At 28.9% G+C, this 25,264-nt stretch overlaps 1 protein-coding gene across 1 annotated transcript in view; it reads left to right on the forward strand.

Annotated features, from left to right (window-relative positions):
• Positions 1–25,264, forward strand: part of LOC142329503 (cyclic nucleotide-gated cation channel subunit A-like) — a 448,759-nt gene that overhangs the window by 417,156 nt on the left and 6,339 nt on the right. The gene's annotated exons all lie outside the window — the stretch shown is intronic.

The following is a 25,264-nucleotide window of genomic DNA, read 5'->3' on the forward strand; positions in this document are numbered from 1 at the left end:
TTCCTATACTGAATGGAGATAATGTTAACATTAATTTTAATAATAATCTAGTAAAAATAATTTTTACTATGAAATTGCCTCCTAGAAGCAGAATATAATTATTTATAAATTAATTTTTACTCTTTTTATCCTCTACATTTAGCGTTATCCGCAGAGATCTCTGCTTCTTCAGAACATGGAAGGTATGTTTTCCCCATAAAAAAGAAGTACATAATCTTATTATCTTATTAAAATTTTATTTTCCATAAAGGAAAATAAAAAGAAGTGCATTTCCACATACTTCGTTCTGACTAACCAGAGAGTTCTACGATAACACTTAACGTAAATAAAAAGAAATAAAAAAGAATGTAGAGTAAACTGAAAAATTAATTTTCATAAGTAAAACATTAATTTGTTGCTTCCCACTATGGGTCCCAATGTACCATATATTTAAAAGACATTGTGAAAGTGTCATTTGTAAGACTGATTATTATCTTCACTTCGGTACAACTATCATGCTCTTATAAAATAGTAAATTCTGTTCATTGAGGAAGACAATGAATGGGTTATCACTTTATTTCTTACTTTTTCATTATGAGCCTGGTTGGGTAGCTCGTTATTATTGAAAATGGTTGTGCCATTTTTTGTGAATGATTGTGTTATATGTAAGGCAATTTAGAAATATTACAGCATGTTACGTACAAACATACTTCTTCCATGGGTAGATCCAAGAAATAAAATCGTACAATATTTCTAAATGTAATCTAGAATATTTTATTAAATGCTTCTATTAGCAAAAAAATTCAATCCATATTTTTTTTCATGAGAACATTACATTTTTTCCATTTTTCAGAATGGTTTAATCTGACCTTTCTTACTTATCATTCACACTTGATGGTAGAAAGAAATATTTTTGATTGTTTTTTTTTTTATTTTTACAGCCAAATCAACTAAAATTTATATTTTAATTACTATGTAAACATGGTTGCTTATTCTTTTCAATCTCCGTTATTTTTTATTGATTTAATTGTTTTACAATAGAAAAAATACTTTTTTTAGGTAATTGTGAGTATCATTCTAAATTATGATTAAATTACTTAAAAAGACCTGTAAAAAGAAATTTATGTAATTAATATTACGTAAGCATTCGTTCGTTATATTACAAAAAAATAAATAAATAAAATTTCTTGAAATGTATTCTTTTAATGTCGTCTTAAAGTTTGTTCATACTACTAATTTTTCCACGTACTTCATATCTGTCAAAAAAAATCTCCGTAAGATTTAATATATTGGTCATTAGTATTCTATTTACTAGTCGTTTACGGCAGTTTCAATTGCATAAATCTTACAGAAAGTCGATCGGTCGCAAATCCATTTATCACGATATTCATATCGGAATTAAAGCCAAAAAAAAAAAATAACATACTAGCCAGCCCGTCCAGCCAGAACCTGAACACTAGGGCCCAGGTTGGCCCAGGCGAACCCTGGAGCCAACTCATGGGCTTCTCGGGGTCTCCCGGGGCCACGGGGTCTACCCTAGGGCTCGCTTCACTTGTCGTTCCCGTGTTGCAGGGGGACGGCGCCTTGGACACCCGCAGAGCTCGCTTCGGTCGCTACTCCTGTTTACCCAGAGGGCTGCAACCCCTGGCACCCTTACACTGTTCCTTATCCTCATAATTGTGAGAATAAAACCGATAAATAACAATTAAAGTATTCAGGCTTTACTGAAACCTGAAAAAGAAACTGAATTACAAAAGACAGAAAAGTAGCAGCTATGGTAACTAAATTACACACACCTTTGACGACGAAAAATTCATAACTTATTTTTTTGTCATGGAGGCAGAAATATAATATTGAAGTAAAAGGATTAATCTTTCTGTTCCTTAATGAATATCTTTAATTTATAACTTCACTCTTTTTGGGGTGAAGAAATAATCAATATTTTTATTTTTTCGACGTTCAAGGGAGCTTATCTTTAATTTAATATCTTCTTTAAAGATCTTCTTTAATTATCTTCTTTAATATCTTTAATTTATAACTTCACTCTTTTTGGGGTGAAGAAATAATCAATATTTTTATTTTTTCAACGTTCAAGGGAGCTATGGGCTCGGTCTGTAACTTAAAACTTTCCATGGTATAATATGAATGTATACTGAAAATGTTAAAGCAATCGATCTGTTCATTTTTGCGTGATACGAGAACGAACAGATAAACTGTGTGTGTGTGTGTGTGGTGGGGGGGGTGTAAACACATAATGTTTACACACACACGTGTATATATATATATATATATATACGTACAAGGTGCTTACATACCTACATACCTAACCACTCTAGCTGCCTCACACGCATTCCCCACGGGAAGCTCATGTTAAACAGATTTTTTTTTAAATTTATTAAACATTATTTTATTTAACTTAAATTCAGTTCTATTATTTTTGTAATATCATTCATTCGATGGATTTGAATCAATCAGTTCAAACCCACCTCACACAGTGATAGAGAGACTCACAGTTCATTAATTCAATTCATTAAAGTTTGTACTTCAACCGGAAAACCTCCACTGCTATACATCTATTGTGTGTATATATATATATATATGTACAAACACGAGTATGTACATATTTTTTTAGAGATTTTTCGATATGAAATATATCTAAAAATCTTTTCAGTTCTGCCAAGAAATATGGGTAAAAATTTAGTTGCGATTGATCGATTAGGTTTTTTGTTTATTCCGAACATAAACCCTATTCTTCTTTATGTAATAGTATAGATATAACCTGTTCATCCTTGTAATTTTATTTTCTGTAAAAAAATCATAATTAGCGTAATATAATTATCTTTAATACAGTAAACATTGTCGTATTATTTTACTGTATTTCCGAGGTGAAATATTGAATTTTATTAACTGAAATAAATAACCAGTCTTGTTAACCGATTTCATAAAAGAAGGAGTTATTAAAAACATTACATAAAGTAAGTCATATGGGAGTCAAACGATTTTACGTAAAATTTTGATATTTTTGTAGCAATTACACTATACATTAAAATTTTGATAATAAAAATATCATTCGGTCAAGTGAGCCAACTTAGATCCAAAATATTTTACTAAGAATTTTAATTTTTTCTCAATTATACTTTAATACTTAATAATGTTTAAGGTTAACCCTTCATTTGATCAAGGAGGTCCGATCTCTTGATTGAACATTTTACTTCCTAGTACGAAGTAAAGGAAGTAATGTGATCGCGAAAAATTTCGTTTTTCAAGTATCAACGGAAATATCCTTTTTGACCATCCCTGAATCCATTTTGACTAGTTACAGCGTAATGACCGTACGTACGTTTGTGTCTCGCATAACTCAAAAACAATTAGCCGTAGGATGTTGAAATGTTTGATTTAGGACTGTTGTAACATCTAGTTGTGCACCTCCCCTTTTGATTGCAATCAACTGAACTAAAAGTGTTCAAAACATCAAAAAACATTTGGATTTTGGAGTTTTTCTTAACTGCAGTAATAAGCTCTCATTGAGAGCTTTTCCATGTTATTCATAAGTGGTACTTATTTTCATTGGTTCCACAGTTATAGCCAAATAAAATTTTAATTGATGAAATATTTGGATCAAGGGGAAAGCACATCGGTTCGAATCCGACTTCATACACATATATTTTTTTAACTTCTTTTTTTAAATTTAAATATATTGATTTTTTAATAATTATTACCACTAATTGTAAAAAAATTTTACGATGAATAATAATTCAATAATAACAAAAGAAAAATATATATATATGAAAAAATATCAGAACTTTTTAATGAAATAAAATTTTTTGTACTTTTCACTTTAAAAAATTGTGTGTATGTAATTTAATAGGCAGGCGTACAAGGACGTTATGTGGTGGTGTCCACATTAGATTTTTTAGACTCAAACTCATCTGCTACTTTGTTATGTATATGAGTAATTTCTTTCACAAGTAGAGAAATGATAGTTCTAAATTTAATCAGATACGGTTTTGCTGCTTATCTTCAGACTGGGTAAACAGATTTTTATAAAATTTTGTACGATGATTTCTGAATATGAGTGGTTGAGATTATTTATTTTTGGTTAAAATCAGTCAATGGATTGAGAAGATACGGTCACAATGGATCCTGTAATTCAAAGTTTTATCGAAGAGTTGAGTAATTATTTACATGGTTCTTTACTACGGCATATTTTGTTTTGCAGTCTATCAGCTTCTTTTTTTTTGTAATGCTGACTTTTTGAATACAATGTCAAATTAATTTTTTTAAAATACAGTGCTGACTTTTCTAGCATGTAGTAACGTGTAAGTCTTTCAAACAGAAGGTCTCAGCTTAAAGTCGCTGTCAGCCATGGCATTTTTCGTTAGCTAAAAATGTACATTTCATATCCTTAACATAAGCTTAGGAATATATCATTAACAAGTATAATAGTTATTGTAAATTACAACACTGTAATTAATCGGTAGTGTGTTTTTAATTTGGAATTATCTACAATAAAACGGAATTTAAAAATATAATTGAAACACTCATTTTTTTTGTTAGTTTTATCTTTTAAAAAGGTTTTTTTATTTATTTAATAGCTTACACAAAAGAATACGAGACCACATTTTTTTTAAATTATTGTTTTTGAAAATGATTACAGTATTTTTTCAATAAATTAATTTTACGTTATTTTTTTTACGATTAATCATTTGATTCAGTTTAAACTTATAATGAAGGGGATTTTCTGTAAAATATGTTAATATTTTAATTAGCTCCTGTCTAAATTTTTAATACAATAACCTTTTATGAAAGCTTAATTAACTTTATACAGTTACATGTTACATATAGGTTACATGTAGTTGTAACCTTTAATAAATGTAAATATTTTATTACGTAAATTTGTTTTAGTATATAAATTTGAATTTGCATATATATACTAGCATTCCCCGTCGTGGCTCATCCGCGTTATTTGCGTATTGAACTCGTAAAAATTGGAATTAGTTTTTTAACAATTATGTATGCCTACTGCTCTTAGAGTTTTTGCTATTCACAACCCGGATAAAATATATTAATTTGGATGAATTAATATCAACTTTGGATGATCATTTAACAACTTTTGTTGTTAAATATGTAAAACGAGCGTCATTCTCTTTAATTTTATTACCAGACTAATTTATTGTATTACGATATTGATATATTATAGACAGTGACATTAAATTTAATAAATCGTATAATGATTGTCTGAAGAAGTCAATATTGATGTAGACAGTATTCGATATAGACAATGATATCACATTTATTAAAAGAAGTTTTAATTATTTATTTATTCTTTTTACCGACTTTTCAAAGAAAAGTACGGTATTACTTTCGGTCACACGGTAGAATTTGAGGGCGAAATTGAATTTTTTTGCGTTTTAAGAAATGAAGAATCTTAAAATTTAATTTAGATATATATGAATCTAGGTATAAAATCTCTAAACTACTTGATCATTTCATTAAAATTTAGATATGCTATATTAGTCTATTTGAATAGACTACTAGCATGTGAAAATTTGGGTACGTTTTCGTTTTACGCCCCCCACTTTTTTCGCATTTTATCACATAAAAATTATTTAATATAGCATGTTTTACAATAAAACAGTAGAGAAAACTTACTAACATACTGTTTTATGCCGGTCTTATTTTACATATTAACATATTAGCCAAGGTTATCAAGTGAAACAATAACGGATTGGAAAATGTACCTGAGAGAGGTGTATGTATACTGAACTTTATTAAATAGGTGCTCCAGGAATGACGGTAGAAATAAAGGAGTCCTCGTTTTCAAAATGAAAGTACAATCGAGGCAGAGTTATTCCAAATCAGTGGATATTAACAGAGGTATTATAAATATAATCCAACCAAACTTAACTTACGCTCGCTAATCTTGACTAATTAACTGCAATGTTTTGATTATTTAAATAATAAATTCAGTAATTCTTGCAATTATTTATTATTTAAATAATTAAAACATTACTGTTAATTAGTCAAGGTTAGCGAGCTTATGTTATATTTGGTTACATTATAATTATAAGCAATAATTCGTATATTTTTAATATGTAAAATATGTTAATATGGACAATATTTAGAATGACCGCTATAAAACAGCATGTTAGTGTGTTTTCTCTAATATATTACTAGGTTATTTTTATTGAATGATAGGGATACTGCGGTATTTTTCTAATGTTTTATTCATAAATTATTATAAAACCTGTTATATTAAGTAATTTTTATGTGAAAAATGCGGAAAATAGTGGGGGGGGCGTAAAACGAAAAAGTACCAAAATTTGATAAATATTGAGTCGTTCTTGAGTTACGTCCAATTTTTTCAAAAAGCTTGAATATATCATGGCTCGACAATCTTTGAAACTATTATACCAATTTGATTGAAATTTAGATATGCAACAGTAGTTTATCAGAAGTTGTGTATGTGAGAATTTAATGAAAATTGGTTGAGTCGTTCCCAAGATGGATTTTATTAGCAAATTTTTATAAAAATTGTATAATAATTTTTTTTTTAAATCATTTTATTTAATTATTTGACAGAAAAATAAAATACATTTTGAATTGAATTCAATTTAAAGTGATTGTTGAAATTTTTTTTTCACTAGTGTAATATGCACAAGATTTCTGGTGTGTCGTATAAATAAAAGTTAATAATAATTAAAGTATTCCGTTTAGTGAACTCCTGTATACTGGTTACAAATATTAATTTTGACCTTACGGTGTAGAATAATCAGTTTTTATTATTGGATTATTTGGTAAACATTTATTTAAAGTGTAATCAAGGGACTTTTACTCTAACCTAATATTTCATGTAAGTTTATTGAATTAATAATTGTATAAATATTTGATATTAATAAAAAATAATATTTTAGCAATTGTGTAACTGTCCACTTTTATTAAAGAACTGGAGGATCGTATCTCCCTTTCAAATGAAATAAGTTTAAATGAATTGCAGCAAAAATGTGTACTTGTAATTTAATAGACATACAAGGAAGTTTTGTGGTGTCCATATGAGATTTTTTATGTAGATGAAGAAACAAAACTTCATTTAATATCGAAATATCCACTTCATTTAAATTAATTATAAGTTGAAGTTTATGATATTTAGTAACGTAAAAACAGAAAAAATACTTAATTTAACTAATGTTCTTCCTCACTACAGTTTGGACATGTAAAACATTTTGATTAGATAGTGCTTAGACTCGGCCAGTACTGTTACATTTCCATGAACTTGCGGGAAAAACTCGTTTTTAAATTTTTCTGGTTGTAATTGAAACTACAAAGATTTCCACATTAAAGTCAGCGTTCGACGTTCTTAGCCTTACAGCCTTGTCAAATACACGTACACGTAAAAGAGCTTTTTTTTTAAAACATATTACTTTATAAACATGTTAGAAGGAAATAAATATTTTTTACGTAAGATCTCTGATAGAGATTTACAGACTTCCTAATTTCCGCTAATAAAAACAAAACGATCTTATACTATTTACAACAACAAAAAAACGTAAACAATATCAAGGTAACTTAATAAAACATTTTATTTGATTCGATTTTTATTTCAAAGCAAAACCTATAAATTTCTACACCACGCTGTATAACGGTGAAAAAATTTTTTTTGTTTTTTTTGGGGCGGAGAAGAAGAGAATCTTCCAAAGGCACCGGGTGTCCTGATATCGCCAGCTCGTCCTCTTTCACCCACGTTTTCCCCGGGTCGAGACCGCTTTCGCAAGCTTCAGTACGGGGCGTGTTACCTTAGAGCAGCCCTCATACCACTTCCCTGTTCATCTAAGGATCCACTAAGCACCCTTCCTCCATTTTACGTTTAAGGAAGCGTTCAACATAAACCGATACTCACCCTCAAGCTACCGTATTCGTCAACATTGCCTGGATAATGTTGTTGAAACAATTCTCCTAACGTCGAATACAGCGCCTTCCGTTCCGAGACATACTGGGCGCAGCCCGAAAAGGGGTAAGACATGCATCATCACCTTTTCTCTTGCAGTACCGCCACTAGGGAGTGCAAACTTTCACCATACGGTAGAGGTACTTGCGGAAGTTTCCATCGCTTTGCGTCTGACAACCCAATCGAATTGGGTTGTCAGACGCAAAGAAAACGAGATTGCAGCTTTCTGCCCGCCGAATCTTTGTTAAAGCCAACGTTATGTGTCGTAACAGGTCAGTATCGTCATTATAGACTACCAATACATAAACTTTCGACATGTCTGAGCTCTCGTCATCCTGATAAAAAATCTCAGTACCTAAGAATCCCTCAGTACTGTCCCGCTAGGGGTAACTGTTTTCGAATTAAGCATTCTGCATACCCCAGGAGCACGTTCGCATACCATGAAAGTATAGGACCTCCGCTTCGCCATGGCCCTGTCGAGGAGGAAGACATAGCAGCCATCATCTATCTACACTTTCATCTGGAAGGCCTCGCATGGGGTCGATTTTAGCATAGCAGTCCTTGCTCCAGCGAGAGCCAATCATCTCTCCTAGCTCCTCTACGTCACCAGACTCCAAAACCCGACCGGCCATAGCGTGACTCACCCTGAAAGTTTGGGTCTCTTTGTCCTGCTTGTCTGCGCCGCCATTAACCAGCTCCTGCCTGAGATCGACAAATTGTTGCGTCATAATCCGCACACTCCGAGTGAGGGTTCGAATTGCCTTGACATCAATCTGATCCTTCTCACAGTTTATTACAAGGATGTTAGTAGTTTGCAGTAGCTGCGCCCCTTTTTGTTGAACCTGCATTCCAGTAGTAGCTGTAGTGCTAAGCGATCCCTTCCGCTTCTTAACGAGAGACAAAGAAATATCTTTTTTTCTTTTATTTTTACCTTCGGGACCACCCTTAGGTATTGCTTCAGAGGATGAAATGAATGATAATTTTTGTAGCGTGTGAAAATGCCATGCCTGACCGGAAATGATATCTTTCTGTCTTTTTCCTGTTTAGCCTCCGGTAACTACCGTTTAGATAATTCTTCAGAGGATGAATGAGGATGATATGTATGAGCGTAAATGAAGTGTAGTCTTGTACATTCTCAGTTCGACCGTTCCTGAGATGTGTGGTTAATTGAAACCCAACCACCAAAGAACACCGGTATCCACGATCTAGTATTCAAATCCGTGTAAAAATAACTGGCTTTACTAGGACTTGAACGCTGTAACTCTCGACTTCCAAATCAGCTGATTTGGGAAGACGCGTTAACCACTGCGAGACTCTTACCGTAGGGTTTACAACTTCATTGTAATTTTTTTTGATGTCACTGCGTTTTGTTAAATTATTCTTTTATTTTATTTTTTTTATGAATTACTGATTGTTATCTTATGGATTTATTATTAAAATTTATTGCCTTTCTAGAACAAACAAATATACATTTTTTTTTAATTTCTCGGCCAATATTTTTTGTTGATTATCACTTCATACCATATTTTTCCTTTTTTAATAAAACTAGTATAATGACATTCACTAATCGAAGATCCGTTATGTAATATTGCACTTCTTAATTTGTAAGTGTAACCCTCGATTTTTATCGTCTCCGTGGACACACTTTTTATATTATAATTAAATGAACTTTTTTATTTCTTCATCGATTAGTTCAAATATTTCTGATTGTAGAATAAAACTTTTATCAATCAAATTTATTTCTGTTTTATGTAAAAAATCTTTGTTGGCACATTTGTAACACTTTCCTACTGTTTTTTTTGTTTTATTAGCTGGTATAATCTCTTATAAACTAATACTATCACTTAAAAAAAATTGTTTCATCTTCAGTACTTTCATTTACATAAGAGCATTTACTATTAAAACAAGCTGTAGTATATTTTCTTTTTAATTTTATTATTTCAAGTACATTATCAAGTTTTTATACGCTACCTAGTACTATCAAGTACCGGTACCTAGCGGCGCGATTCGTACAGTTTAAGGAAAAGGTGACATATTCGAGTCCCGCGGTTCATCAAATAGAAGAAAAAAAACGTTGTCTAACAAAATTCGAGGTATTTTTTGAAAGTATTCTTTATTAAAAATCCAATTGAACTGAAATATGATGTGTTCATGTTTATATTTTCCTCATTTTCATTTCATTTTTAGGTTAGGTCATGTTAAGAACTATAAATAATTCGTTGGCTTCGCCGTGACGTCTAGTTCTTCGGACTCTTACCGGCGAAGTTCTTACGAACTTCTTGATTAAATAATTATTAAATTAATTCAAATGATTAATAAATGACATCAAATAATTCTAAAAGGATATTCGATATTTCACACTGCTTTGAATTGACAAAAGTATTTATTTTTCATTAATTTAATGAAAATTTGCTGCATCATTTGATGTATTTAATTTAATTTCCCGCATATATTTTTAATTTAACTGGAAAAAATAATAAAATTTAACTAAAACCTTACGTAACAAATAACAAAAAGGAGAAAAAATTACTATCTTATAATTAAATTAGATTTTCTTAGCTAGTATTAAACATATTATGTATGCTTTAAGCTAAATTTTAATTTAGGAATTTTAGGTTTTATAAAATAAAACGGATATAGAGAATTTTACGCGTAAAGGTTAAAAGGAAACAAAGAGGGGAATGATGCGTCCGTCCGCGATTACAGCAGCTTTATGAGACTACCACTCAATTTAGCAGCGAATAAATAGCCCACGGAAAGACTAGCTGTTTATAAATCTACCCGCATTTACAGCGGCGACCGCTTTCACAGTATTGCTCTTTTCAGTATTTTCTTTCTTACAAACACAAAAAATTTATAAATCCAGAACCAGAAAATAAAAATTAATATTAACCGGAAATTTATTATTTTTTTTAATTTATTTACTTAAGTGTTTTTACAAGAATTATTAGAGAAATACTGTATAGAAAGAGGTAAAGGAATAAGTTTTATAAATAATGCAAAAGTATTTAAATACCAACTGGGTTAAAATAATGGATTCAAAACATCGAAAAGTTAAAAAGTATTAATTAAAGAATATTATCTGAATCAGAAAAGTCAATGAGATTAAAGGATTTAGAAACAGACCTAAGATGAAGTTTGATCTAACAAGAGGAGTAAGGTAAAGTTGTTTACGTAATTTTGCTGTCGATGCTTATACCATTTTTAATATGCGAATTGGCGATAAAAAAAAATTCTGTAAAAGATGAGGAATCGGTGAAGAAGAAAAGAAAATAAACTGTATAAGGTTCTCAAATGACATGGGTTTTTTTTAGAAAATAAAGCACAGAGTATTCAACAATTGATTTCAAAATTAAAATATCTGATGTGGACACTTCATGACTTCCTTGCACGCCTATTAAATTACAAATACACTTCTTTTTTTTTTTAAATGAAAAGTACATAAAATTTTATTTCATTAATAATTTTTTATTTATTTTTTTTTTATTATTACTGAATTATTATTTATTGTAAAATGTTTTATACAATCAGAGATTAATAATTATTAATAAAACAATACATTTAAATTTAAAAAAAAGGAGATGAGGTCGGATTCGAACCGATGTGCCTTCTCCTTGTAAGATCCAAATATTCATTAATTAAAATTTTATTTGGCTATAACTCTGGAACCAGTGAAAATAAGTACCACTTACGATATATTGTTGAAAAGCTGTCAATGAGGGCTTTTTACTGCAGTTAAGAAAAAATCCAAAAAAATCTGGATTTTCGGCTCTTTTGGACACTTTTTTGGTCCAGACGATTGCAATCAAAAGGTGAGGTGCACAACTAGATGTTACAACAGTCTTAAATCCAAAATTTCCACATCCTACAGCTAATAGTTTTGAGTTAGCGAGATACATACGTATGTACACACATGCATACGTACGTACAGACGTCACACCGAAACTAGTCAAAATGGGATTCAGGGATGGTCAAAATGGATATTTCCATTCAAATCATAAAACCAGAGAGAAATTTTAAAATTTACAGTTAAATAAACAGATTTTATAATTTAATTTTACTTTCCGTCTAATTAAACTTTCCGCTTTATCAGAACTACAGCTCTAGAAAGGAAAGAACTGTAATCGATCCAAATTGGGAATATACAGTTTTCACCGGATCTTGACGTTTTGACACCTAAGGAACCCAAAAAATGGAATGGAAATTTTTCAGATGTTAATATCCCTATGTATGTGTGTTCGGTGTCGCATTCTAAATCACCTTATATCTCCAGAACTGTTGGGCCAATTTTGTTCAAATTTGGTCAAATTAATTCTATATATGGGGCATTGATGCCATTAAATTTTCGACTTAAAAGATGAAGGAGATGAGGCTGTTGTAGAGCAAATTCACCCTCAATATTTCGCCTAATTAAGGTCATATTTTTCTTAAACACATCTGTTAATAATTAAAAATAACAATATTTTCAAAAACCAAATTTTTCCAAAATTGCACCCCCACCCTAAAAAAATGGTGGTTCCCAAACTTTTCCGAGTCGCAACGCTATTTTTCAATTAAAATTTTTTCACGGTGCTTTACCCTTAGTAAAAGTATGACTACTAGTAAGTAAGAGATAAAAATAAGTAAAAATCGTCTATCTTCATTATTTTTTTACTTTATTAGCATTAAATGAATAATTATAAACGTCTTAGTTCATTATAAAGCTTTTACAATATTTCGCGGCTTCCCTGTGAAGAGGCCGCGGCTGCCCGGGACTTACAGAGTGGGAATCACTGCTCTAAACTACTGACATGTTGTGACATCCCAGGTGAGATGGAATTAAATAAATGAATAATATTTAAAGTGTAAAAAATAACACGGTCTGGTTGGGTCTCGGACTCGATCGCCCGGTTGACTCGGTGCCTGTGGCTTTAAGTCTCGCGTCTACACCAGCTGCCGATTGTACAAGTGAAATTTGTTCTATGTAAGTTGTGAAATTATACTAGTTCAGTTAGTGCCGACCGTCGCCGCTAGTACTTCCACACTCGCGCGAATTAAATACGGTATGCGCGCACGCTTTGGTTAGAATCACTGAATAAAATTAACGGAAAAATTACAAAAATTACATTTCTGTAGAATCCCATTTAAATCTCATTTCAATAGGGTTCAAGTCTGTATGTATGGGCTAATCATAACATTTTATATCCGTTTTTCTTTTCGAGTTCATTAAAAAAAATACTGGGTACATTAAACAAATACTTGTTTGTTTTTTTGTAAATCGTGTATTTAAGATATCGATCAATATATGATTTTCCAACAAATTAATATCTTCTTGGCGTAGTGTAGTGTATCGGCCTTTCATTCGGAGGTCCCGGATTCGATTCCCGGTTAGGCATGGAATTTTTCATACGCTATAAAATTCTATTTTCATATTCCTACGTACAAAATTTTCAAAGCTGCAGTGGTGAATTAATTCATCAAGCAAAAAAAAACTAACGACAATAATGCTAGTAGAATTGTAATTAATATTTTATTTAACATCTATTCTCCAGAAATATTTCTGCGAAAGTTTATAAAAAGTAAAGCAAAATGAATTCTTTTATGAGTAGGAGAAATGTTTTTAGAATGGTTGTTATACAGCATTACAGCTATCGGCCAGTAAACGTTAAATTCCGTGGCGATCACTTTACCAGAGTTTTAATTTTTAAAGCCACAACACCAGATTAGTTTCTTTTATTATTCATTCTCTGATTTTATCAACGTTCTCCAGCCATTGCAATTAAACACAAGTTTAATATTTCATATTATTATTTTTTTTTTTTTTTTTATTGATATTTTAATAAATAATACTATGACGACGTTTTTACATGTGATATAAAATTATTGTAAATTTGTGTCTTCAGTTTAGAGGATTAACTGGAAAGATAGTAATCCTGAATTCAATGACGCTGATATTCTCATTTTGTTGGAGTGAGAGTTTTCTACTAAAGTTTTAATCAAATTTTTTTTCTCATTAATTAATTCACCACAAAAATTTTAGAAGGCTCCTTATATATAGGAATATGAGTATGGAAATTTAGCATCTGAAAAGTGATATAACTGACTGGGATTCGAACGCGGGACCTCTGAATGAAAGGCTACCACTCCCCCAGGGAGAAAATCATATTTATTTTAATGATAATTATTAGATGAACGTATATCAATTTTTGTAAGGAAAAAATCAATTTTAATTATTAAACTTTCTTAAATTTAAAAATTAAAGGGAGCAATATTTGTTTCAGCAAAGATTGCTCCCTTTAATTTTTAATTGTTTTAAATTTTCCCCCGAAATTTTTTACTAAAGTACTTTGTCAAAGACTAGATCAGAAAATATTGTTTTAATATCATTGCTTTGAAGACCACATGTTGAACTTTCAAAATCATTCCAGAAAGAATTTATTTAAAATTTTATTTACTTTAATCTTAATTTCATTGAAATTTTCTATTATATACATCTCTATCAATTAAATCATTATTTTCTGTTAAATTAAAGAAGAAGTGAAACTTCTGATTTAATTTTTAAATTGGTATCAAATTTTGTTGATACTATTTTGTTGGTGTCCATTCTCAAACAACTAATTCCAGAGATGTGATGTTAATTGTATCCCAATGATCAAATTTTATCTGTGTAATTCAAATCAAGTTAAAAGTAACTAATATCCTTTAATTTACTTTACCAGGTTGTTGAAGCATTATAAAAAAATTGTATTATTAGTAAGCAAATAATTAACTTTCAATTTGATATAACAATTTCAAAACAAACAAAAAAATTTTGTGGCATTTACTTTTTGAAGGGAAAAATTTTTAATTATAATAATATTATTCCTGTATGCATGCCAAATAGTTTTATTTTATTTGCATACCAAATTTTTAATTTGTACGGTAACATAGTTTCAATGAAATTATATATATTTCTGTTTATAAACTTATTTTTAAAGTGTGAGTATTTTTAACTAAGACACAATTTTCCAAATAAGTTGTATTTTATTTATTTTTGAATGTATTAATAATGTAAATACAAATTTGTTTGTGGGATACAGATGAATGAATAACACATATTACCATAGAAAATTGCATATATTGTAGATTTTTTTCTGTAACGTACACATTTTATTCTGTAGTAACCGATTTCAGAATTCACCTGAGTAAATCCACTTGAAGAAAATTCATGCTTGAATATACATCATACAACAATATAAGTGCTGGGAGTTACCCTGTCATTCCATCGCATTACAATCATCTTCTCGCTCTGTACTTGTCCTCTACATGTTCACATCGCTGTAATAACATTGCTTTTTCCAAAGAAAATAAACAGACTGTAGAAATATACCTTAGATAATGAAAAATATATGTAAAATAAACAAAAAATTAAATTAAAATTACAATATAGAATTACTTATTAATTAAACAGAGGTACTTATATAGTATCATGCAAATTAATCTGAATACAGATGTTATATAAAAAAAGTAACTTTATTTATAAAAAAAGGTTATACCTGTACATTTTGTGAATAGTCCACTGTAGCTGTAGAAGAGAAAATATTATTATCAGTCCGATTTGGACATATGCGGTTTTCACCAGATCTTCACATTTTAACACCTAAGGAACCCAAAAACTAGATGAAAATTTTCTGGATGTTCGTATATACATGTTCAATGTCACACTCTAAGTCACCTTATATCTCCAGAACTATTGGATTGATTTTTACCAAATTATCTGACTTGGTCAGATTATTTCTATATATGGGGCACTGATGCCATTACATTTTCAATTTAAAAGGTCAAGGCTGTAGAGCAAGGTCACTCTCAGTATCTCGAGATTTCGCCTAATTAAGGTCTTATTTTTCTTAGGCACAATTGTTAAGAATTAAAATATAGTGATATTAGAAAAAAAAATATTTGCAAAATTGCACCCCCACCCCAAAAAATGCTCTAAATAAACTAATGTCAAGTGGGTATGTGCATCACTAGTACCCCCTCTCATGACAAGGATCTACTAGTTGTGACCACAGGTGAGCAGTAGAATTAAATAAATGAATAATATTTAAAATGTAAAAAAGGATTTAACGTGGCCACTAATACTGCCACACTCACAGAAATGAAATATGATATGTGCCTGCACTTTAGTTAGAATCATTGAATTTATAAATACAAAATATTATATTTAAATAAAATGATAAATATTTTATATTAAGTTGTGTACGTACTTGTGTGTAAGCCATGCATCAGAAAAAAGCCACATGATGGGAAAGTTCTACAACTATGTAATCAGCTTTTTTAAATGATTCATAATTTATTAAAAACTAGCTTATATCCCTAGCAGTATTTATAGTCATAATTTCTTCAAAGGCCCACCCATTTCTTTTTTACAGAAACTGTCACTAACGTTCCACAACAAACATAAACCTCCTTTGGATTCCTTCTTGTTGAATTTAACCTTTCAAATCTACTCTCTTTATTGTACAATCTAGAGCAAATCTATTATATCTTTTACTCTCGTCAAAACATTTTTAACTATTTACTAGAAACTTTTAGGAAGTTCTACAAATTTCCAAAATGTAATAGTGTTGGAAATAATGTAAAATATTTCAAAATTTTAACCTTTTATAATTTTTTAAGGTTTTCACCCCTCAGCCCTCTTCAGTTGTTGTGGTAGGAGTGTCTAGTATTTACTGTATTTTTACTCATTTAGTAAGTAATAATTGTTCCAAGTTTGGTTGAAATCCTGTAGTTCAGGAAAACATGTGGGCCAGACATAGATACATACCCACATACATACATTGTATGTATGTGTATTCATTGATTTTTATTTATATTAAAATGGCAATGGAAGCATAATAAGAGTCTTTCTCAGAAGTTAAACGTTGTGTTGAGGTGTACAAAAACAATTTTATTCAATGAGAAAATAGTAAACAAACACACATGCACGCATGCATGTAATTTCATAAAGACACATATTATTGTTATTTTTTAAGATAAGTTGCTATTTAATTTTCTAAATATTAGTCAATATGATTCAAATTTAAGGGAGCCGAACAGTGCTCTGACCGCTTATTTTTGTTTATTGATAACTCATTCTAAGTTTTAGAGATAGTTCCAAGAAATGATATTATATTTCAGAAGAAAAAAACATAAGCATAATAAATATTTAGTAATGATAATATTGAAATATTTAATAATGAATGTTTTACTAATATACTTAGAAGTAATACAGTATAGTTTGATTCTATTGTAAACAAAATTAATCTTATCATCTCAAGAGAATTCGCTATCTAATAGAAGTCCATCAAACCAGTCAGAATGATAAAAATGAAAAACTGGTTAACGGTACACAACAATCAACGTTGGAATTACAGTATTTTACATTTTATTATGTAAGTAATTAAATTATTTCCAAACTTTATCAAATTTAATTATGTTTGAAGAAAATCAATGATCTGAAGGACTTCATTGCTTTGAATTATTTTCTTATTGTTACATAATATATCCTTTATGAGGTGTATGTACTTAATTAATTTGGGTGTAATCCTGTGATGAAAAACAATTATAAAATAAAAAAATAAAAATTTTACACAAATTCCAGCTAATGATGAACAGTTTTAGACGTTAAGTGATCTTAAATCTTTTTTTATATCCTCTGTAGTCCTTACTATTATCAAAAGTAAGACTGTAAAGGTTTTTTTACACTTGCATTTCTTACTTCCTTATGCATATATTGTTTATTTATTAAGTTCAAAATGAGTTACTGTATGAATCCCACTTTTGCAATGCAAGTACTTAACTGAAGAGTTCTCCTTTCATCAGTTTCTTACTAGTAGCTTTTCAGTAACCTCATCTCTTTGCACTTACAACTTTATTACTGTATAACTTACATAATAAAGTGAATGAGCTTTAACCACGTACACAGTTCCCTCTTTTAACCAATATAAAGGATTAAATAGAAAATTTTTAATTAACCTAGAATGAATCTATCTTCGATTTTAACAATTTTTATAGATCAAAATGAACCTTGAGTACAATACAGTCTAAAACATTAAAGAACATATATATATAAAAACACACACACACATACTTACATATATATAATATATCTAATCCTATACTCATATAAATATTGCACACACACACACACACACATATATATATAAATATGTGTGTATATATATCACATATATATATGTGGGGAGTGTGTGTTTCCTTACTATTTTCTCATTGAAAATTCAGTGGGATAAAATAAAACAATAAAATGAAATGAAAAGAATAAGTAGATATTTTATTACCATAAATTCACAAAAATTAAAAATTAAAATAACAAAAAAAATTTTATACATAAAAATAAAAAACACCAATTCTCTTAACCTTTAAACATTCTCTTTTATTTGGCTTCCAAAATTTGTATTCAAACAAGAATTGTGGTTATTGAATTAAATATAAAAACATAAATATCAATTAAAAAGATATTAATGTACTTTTTTAATAATAATAATAAAACAGATTAAAAAGAAAAAACACTAAAACTTAACTTTGACTTTTTTAGATTGGTGCTAAAAAAAACTTATAAAAGTATATAAGCATATAAATCTTATATAAGTATTATTATGTAAGTTGGTATTTTAACTATACTATTTATTAACTACTAATTTGTCCTAGCTTAAAAAAAAAGCTGGCAAAATATTAGTTGATTTTTCTGACTATTATAAATAAAAATTTAAAGAGTTAGTGTGAAAAGACAAAAGAAAATATGTATATATATATATATATATATATATATATATATATATATATATATATATATTAGAGAAAGGTAATTAATTTTAAGGAAAATTTTTCAAAAATATTCATATATAGGTTAAGTTTAACAAATTTAGTTAAATAAGATTTACACCCCCCTTCAGTAGAGACTAAAATAACAAAAAGATAATTTTCAAAAAGCTTTGCTGGATTTAGGTCCATGGTCTATAATTTAAAGAAACCGCAAACATTTCTTGACTTGATAGCTCGATATAACCCACTGGATTGGTCTAGTGATGAACTGGTCATTGCAAATCAGCTGATTTCGAAGTTGAGAGTTCTAAGCTTCAAATCATAGTAAAGGCTTTATACAGATCTGAACACTAGATCATGTATGGTGTTCTTTGATGGTGGATTTCAATTAACCACACACCACACATCTCAGGAATGATCGATCTGAGACTGTACAAGACTATACTTCATTTACATTCATACATATCAACCTCATTTATCCTCGTGACGGTGATTCGGGAGGTTAAACAGAAAAAGAAAAAGATAGCTTGATATATGAAGTATAATCTTTAAAAAAATTTTTGAAAAATATTTTAACTGGAGAGAAATAGAACAAAAAACATATATTTCAATTTTAAGAGATGAGGCTTGATTTTCTAAAGAAACTTTATTTGGATTATTTATATATGCACACTGAAGGTAACAAAAAACCTTTCTCTAAATGCCTCTGAAAAAAATCAAAACTGGTTTTATCGAAGTATCCCTTTAACGAATCTTGAAAAAAATATGATCAATTTTCCATTTATAAAAATATTTCAGCTGAATTTGAATAAATATACATATACATACATACAAACATGAATGCTTATATATATTTTTTTAGTCTAGATGAACTAGTTGGATCCTAAAATGTAAAGATTTATAAAACACCTGAAACCCCATTTTTGATAAAATCACTATACTTTCCCCTTTAATATAGGGGAATTCTAGCCATATTCATCAGGAAAGTAAAACCAAAATGAAAGAGAATTGAAAATTATTATTTTTAGATTTTAATGTAGATTTTTTAGGCCTGTATAACTTAATTTTATTCTCTTTTTTTTAATCTTACACTTTTAGATAGATTTTCAATTAAATGGAAGCATATAAAAGTCAAATGATAAAATCAGTTAACTAGAAAATCAAAGGAGATGCAATGTAAATTGAATCCTACTGAAATATGAGTTGTAGAATTATATATATTTTTTACTCTCAAATTTTCAAACTTATTTTCTTTAATTTTCACATGAAAATACTTCCAAGTATCAGAATGACATTAGCCTATTAGGCTAATGTCATTGATACTTGGAAGTATTGTAAGTATTGGAAGTAATTGTCATTGATCATTGCCAATAACAATCATGAATGACAAAAAAGTTAAATATATATTCAGTTTTTTCCTGGTTGGAGAAATCAAACAAACTGCATTATTTTAGTTCAACATAATTTTTTTTTTTTAAATTATTAAATAAGATCAAAGTATTGCACTGATAAAACAATTTAGACAGATGGTTATAATAATTTGTAATTTTTTAAGGCAATGGATACATAAGATTCAACAGATTTGTAGGATTAGCGTAGAATTAAAAAACCTTAAAAAAAGAAAACTGAAAAAAATAATCTCAAAGGCAAAATCTTTTTTATATAGCAGATCTTTATGAAAACATCAGTCTTGCTCTGTTTTTATAATTACTGATACAACTTGGCAGTTTTTAACAAAGATTTATGTCAGTCTCAGATTTATGTCATAATTTTTAAAACCTTTCTTTCACAAACATCAGAGGATCTGATAATAAATTTAATACATACATTTTTCACTACAAAACCTGTCTTTATCACTTATAAGTTCCACTTGTTCATAAAATTGTTCCACTTTTTAGCACAGACTGGCAGATTACATGTTATTATTTTTATTCAAACATTATTTTAAAATGAATTAAAGTAGAATAATATGAATGTACATACAATCAGTATCAGAATTTTTCCTGAGTTGATCTAGTTTGACAATTGTTTGTCAGCCACCTAAAGACTCAGCATTACAATACACAGCCAACAACTCATTCCAAAGCATTTTCCATTATTAATCAGAAAATTTCAACATTGTGCGTTACAAAATACGGTTAAAATTTTTAATAAATCAAACAAATATATTAGACTCAATTTTTAATTTTTTGGAAATATGCTTCCAAAAGATATTTTCAGAGCATTTTTACAGGTCCTTTATTGGTTATGATTTTTTTTTAATTTAGGAGCAGCAAAACCGCCTGAACTAGAGCGCAAAAAAAATAAATGCAACCCACAAAAACATATTTTGATTACTTGAATCTAGAAAAAAATATTATTATTGTACAAGTTTTGTTTATTGTTTTAAAAGTATATTTAAATTACCTCTGAAAATAGTAGTTACTGGTTTTAATTTATAAGTTCTTTGTCATTAGCACATTAAAAATGTAACTTTATGTCATTTTTCTGGCAAACATAGCTCTTTTATGATTCTGTTTTGAAAAATTTTAAAGTCTTTTGAAGCTTTTAGGGGCGGCATTTTTTGGGTTTGCCTATGGCGGCAAAAAAGCTAGGGCTAACTGTGATGCATGTAACTCTTCATTCAGTAACAGTTAAAAACTTACTTATCCTCTAAAGCTGCCAAAAGAACACTATTTCATCACATGTTTTGCAAGGGATTTATCAGGTATACCTAGTCAGAAATTTGTAGGTTTGGAATATTGGTTTCATAAAAAAATGAAGCGCAAAATTCTATCTGATTTATATTCCCTGATAAATATTCAAGGGAATAATGTTTACAATTACATATTTATATTCAAAAATAATAGTTGTAATAGACAAATAAACTCCAGTAAATTATAGCCTAGAATAATAAGAATAAACTTTATCATATAATTAATCAGAATGGAGTCCATTATTATGTTTAAAGAGGTAAAAAAGAACTATTATTAGACTATTAAAAGTAAAACTGATTATATATTCATACAGTCTGAGAATACAAGAAGTAATACAGTTTTATGTTTTTATCTGAAGAATATTTTCCAGTCTGAGAGAATTAGAAATGAACAAGAAGTATAAAAAGACAAACGGGAAGATAAAAATGAACTGTTTTGTTCTTCTGCTATTCTACCTGTTTTAAAGCACTTTTATCATTTACATTATTTCTGTTCCATTGTTCCTTAGTTAAAAATTACTTTTTCATCATTATTTATATATACTTTAATTGAAAATAGATTAATTTATTCCTTAACTAATTCTTTACTTATGCATGTGAATAGAGTAAGAGACATTGAGTGACTGAAAGAAAAGACATACTAACATACTAATAAAAAAGAAATTAATTTACTTATTTATTCTTAAAATACATTCTTAGAACAGAGTAATATTAATATTTATAATACAACTATTAATTAGTGTTAAGATATTGTAATTTGTATTACTGTTGATAAGAATATTATAGAACGACTGATAATTGGATATTAGTCAGTTCATGTACCTCAGAACAGACAGTAGGTGATAACCTATCAATCTGCAAAGCAACAAGCAATAACAGTAATCAAATTTGAGTTATGTACATATTACTGATCTACAATCTCATTTATCAATACAAATTATTGTCGCAAGCCTATTTACTCACATGACAGAATATATTTTCTAATTTATTGCATCTTTATTAATGAATTTTGAAAATAATTTATAAATTGGTTCTATAAATACGCCGTAAGATGTTTTAAATAAATTAAGATGTATCGTTTTCATCATACATAAAACAAGTATTTATTTATTTTTATATGTATTAACCAAGATAAAAAATGTCTTTAACTTTTGCAAATTAAAATTAAAAGTCTAATTGCAAATCATTATAAATCTTATTAGATCATGTGTCCAGTTTGATGGTCTAAATGAAGAGATTTGTGTGAATCATGCTAAAATAGTAACTACATCATGATCAATCAAAACTACTTTCTTTTTTTTTAGATAGCTCTTCTATTGATAACACATTATGATTTTTCACAAAATTCTTTAGTAGTTAAATATTTTTTAACTACTAAACTCTGGTAGACCTGTGACGTGACCCTTTACTCAAAAATTCCCCATTAAGTTATGCTTGATTGTAAATCTAATATTCATTAAAGGAAAATGTTAGGTTATTTTCTTACATATAATCAAAATAAAACTAGTTAGTATCAAAGTCCACATGGCCCATAAGAATTTTTTTTAATTAGAAATTTGTTTTTTCCTCTTTTCCTTCACTTATGATTTTGCATGACAAGATTTGCTGATAAAAATAGACCACTTTGCTTTACTATTGGGAATAGATCCCAATTTTATTCAATAAAATATCTGGCTGAAATTAATTATTCACTTAGTAGGCTAGTTGTACACAAAAAAGCTACATTAACAATATAAGCAAAAGTTTCTGTTTATTTCCTTTTAGCATTTAAGTTCATCTCCTGGTGAGGGAAATTTTTATTAACTTTATATCCTGCTGATTAGAGAATGCTGTCTAGAATAGAGAATATGCTGTCTAGAATAGAGAATATACATTTAAATAAACTAGCAACCAGTAACATGAATAGTGACTATAAAATATTTTTGATACCAGTACAGCTTTTTTCAGGTAAGAGTAAGTGAAGGAAAGCAGGAGGAAATGAAACCCTAACTTAAAATAATTGTTGCTGGTGCCCTGCTGTTTTTGAATGTTTGACATCACTTACTTGTGCAGGAATAAGATACTTACATATTTTTTTTGCTAAAACTTTGCTTTTTTCCATTGAATAATAACTTTAAATTGAGATATTTCTCAGTGAAGATTTCTCATTTAAATTTTTTTCATTAACTTCCAAAAGAACATTTTTGGGTAAGAGGTAAATTTTTCCCCATCTCAAAAGTTAATCTCTCTTTACATGTCCCAATTAGTTTTCCTATTCTGAACTGTTAAGAACAATTGATTTTCACTCAGTCTTCCCATTACTTCATTTTTCACTTTATTTAATTTTCTCAAATTTCCTCCATGTCAACTCATTAATGTTACTGCAAATTTTTTACCACACCGACTGTTTAAATTATCTTGAATTGAGACTTTATCTGTTTCTTGGCAGTTGTTGACCAATTAGGGAAGCATTCTAACCAGTAAGTCGATTTCAAAATAATATAAATCTAATTGACAATAATGTAGGTTCAGGGTTGGGTCATGGATTGTAAAATTATTTGTACCAATGAACTGGCAAATTAAAGAAAAATATTTTTTACTCCCAGAACTACTCAACATGATTTAAACTGAAAAATAAAAATATAAATAACTGAATTATGTTATCTTATGTCTTTAATGATGATGTTTAGAATAAGTGCATATATTTATTATTGTATTTTTTGGTTTCATGGGGTTTAATCATAACTCTGGTAGACCAGAATTAATATATGTTGTCACATTTTTTCCCATCAGTTTGTCTTAAGTCTGCAGACATTTTAGCACAGAAAGGTAATGAACTCAAAAAATAAAAAATTAATGCATGATAGCATTCTGAGCATCATTTCATTAGCAGTGTTTAAAAAAAAATTGTGTACAGTAGAGCCTTGATAATTCTAAGTAACCAGACTGAAACTACCTTAAACTATCAAAAAACTTGAATTATATGAAATAACAAGGGAAAATAATAATAATAAAATGATCAAACAAAAATTATCAAAAACTAATCTAGATTTAACATATACTAATATTTTAGTTAGATCCTGAGAAAACAGGCAAACTACTGGGCCCTGATCAATGGCAGTCCTTTTATAGAGTAAGACTTGTTCCTAAACCCATACCCTTTTCATTACCTTCATCCACCCTTCACTGAATAGTAATCATTCCACCTGCTTACACCTTGGCTCTTATTGATCTGTTATACCTTGTTGGCACTTTCTAAGAACTAGCAGGGCAGCCACTTCTTTAGTGGAGTTTTATGGGTGATAACTCTGCATGTGGCAGAGATTATCCATAGACTTTGTTTTCTACTAAGAAGTAAAGACAACCAGGGTTAAGGAACCAAAGAGGTAGAGCCAGACTTCTTACTTCTAAAATTTAATTCAAAATCTACATTTAACTAATAAGAAATAATTATTACATGGATTTAACAAAAAATCATGTGCCTTTTGTTTTTATTTATTAATTTTTATAGTTACATTAGTTAACCCTTTTAATAATCAATACTATTGAGTAGTTTTTGATTGCTCCAGTATCTATATTGAATGATATCTCTCCAATTCTGAAATATTGCTTAAGAATATGGCAAACTTCTGTTTATTTACTCTCTGTGTATGCCTACTTTTTTTATATTTGAACTTGAATTATCATAACCGTACTGTATCTAACTTTTCAAGGTTATTTTTTATTGAATGTTTTCATGTACTTAACCAACAGTACAGAATATAAATCAAGTTGGTGTTTTATATATATTGTATTTTTATAATCAAAATCCAGCTCGAACAACCCAAGTACAGAATTACAAAGTAAATGAAATGACACCTTATTAGGTAGATTTCATAAGAAAG

The sequence above is a fragment of the Lycorma delicatula genome, chromosome 8, assembly GCF_047948215.1.
Source record: "Lycorma delicatula isolate Av1 chromosome 8, ASM4794821v1, whole genome shotgun sequence".
Classification (NCBI taxonomy): domain Eukaryota; kingdom Metazoa; phylum Arthropoda; class Insecta; order Hemiptera; family Fulgoridae; genus Lycorma; species Lycorma delicatula.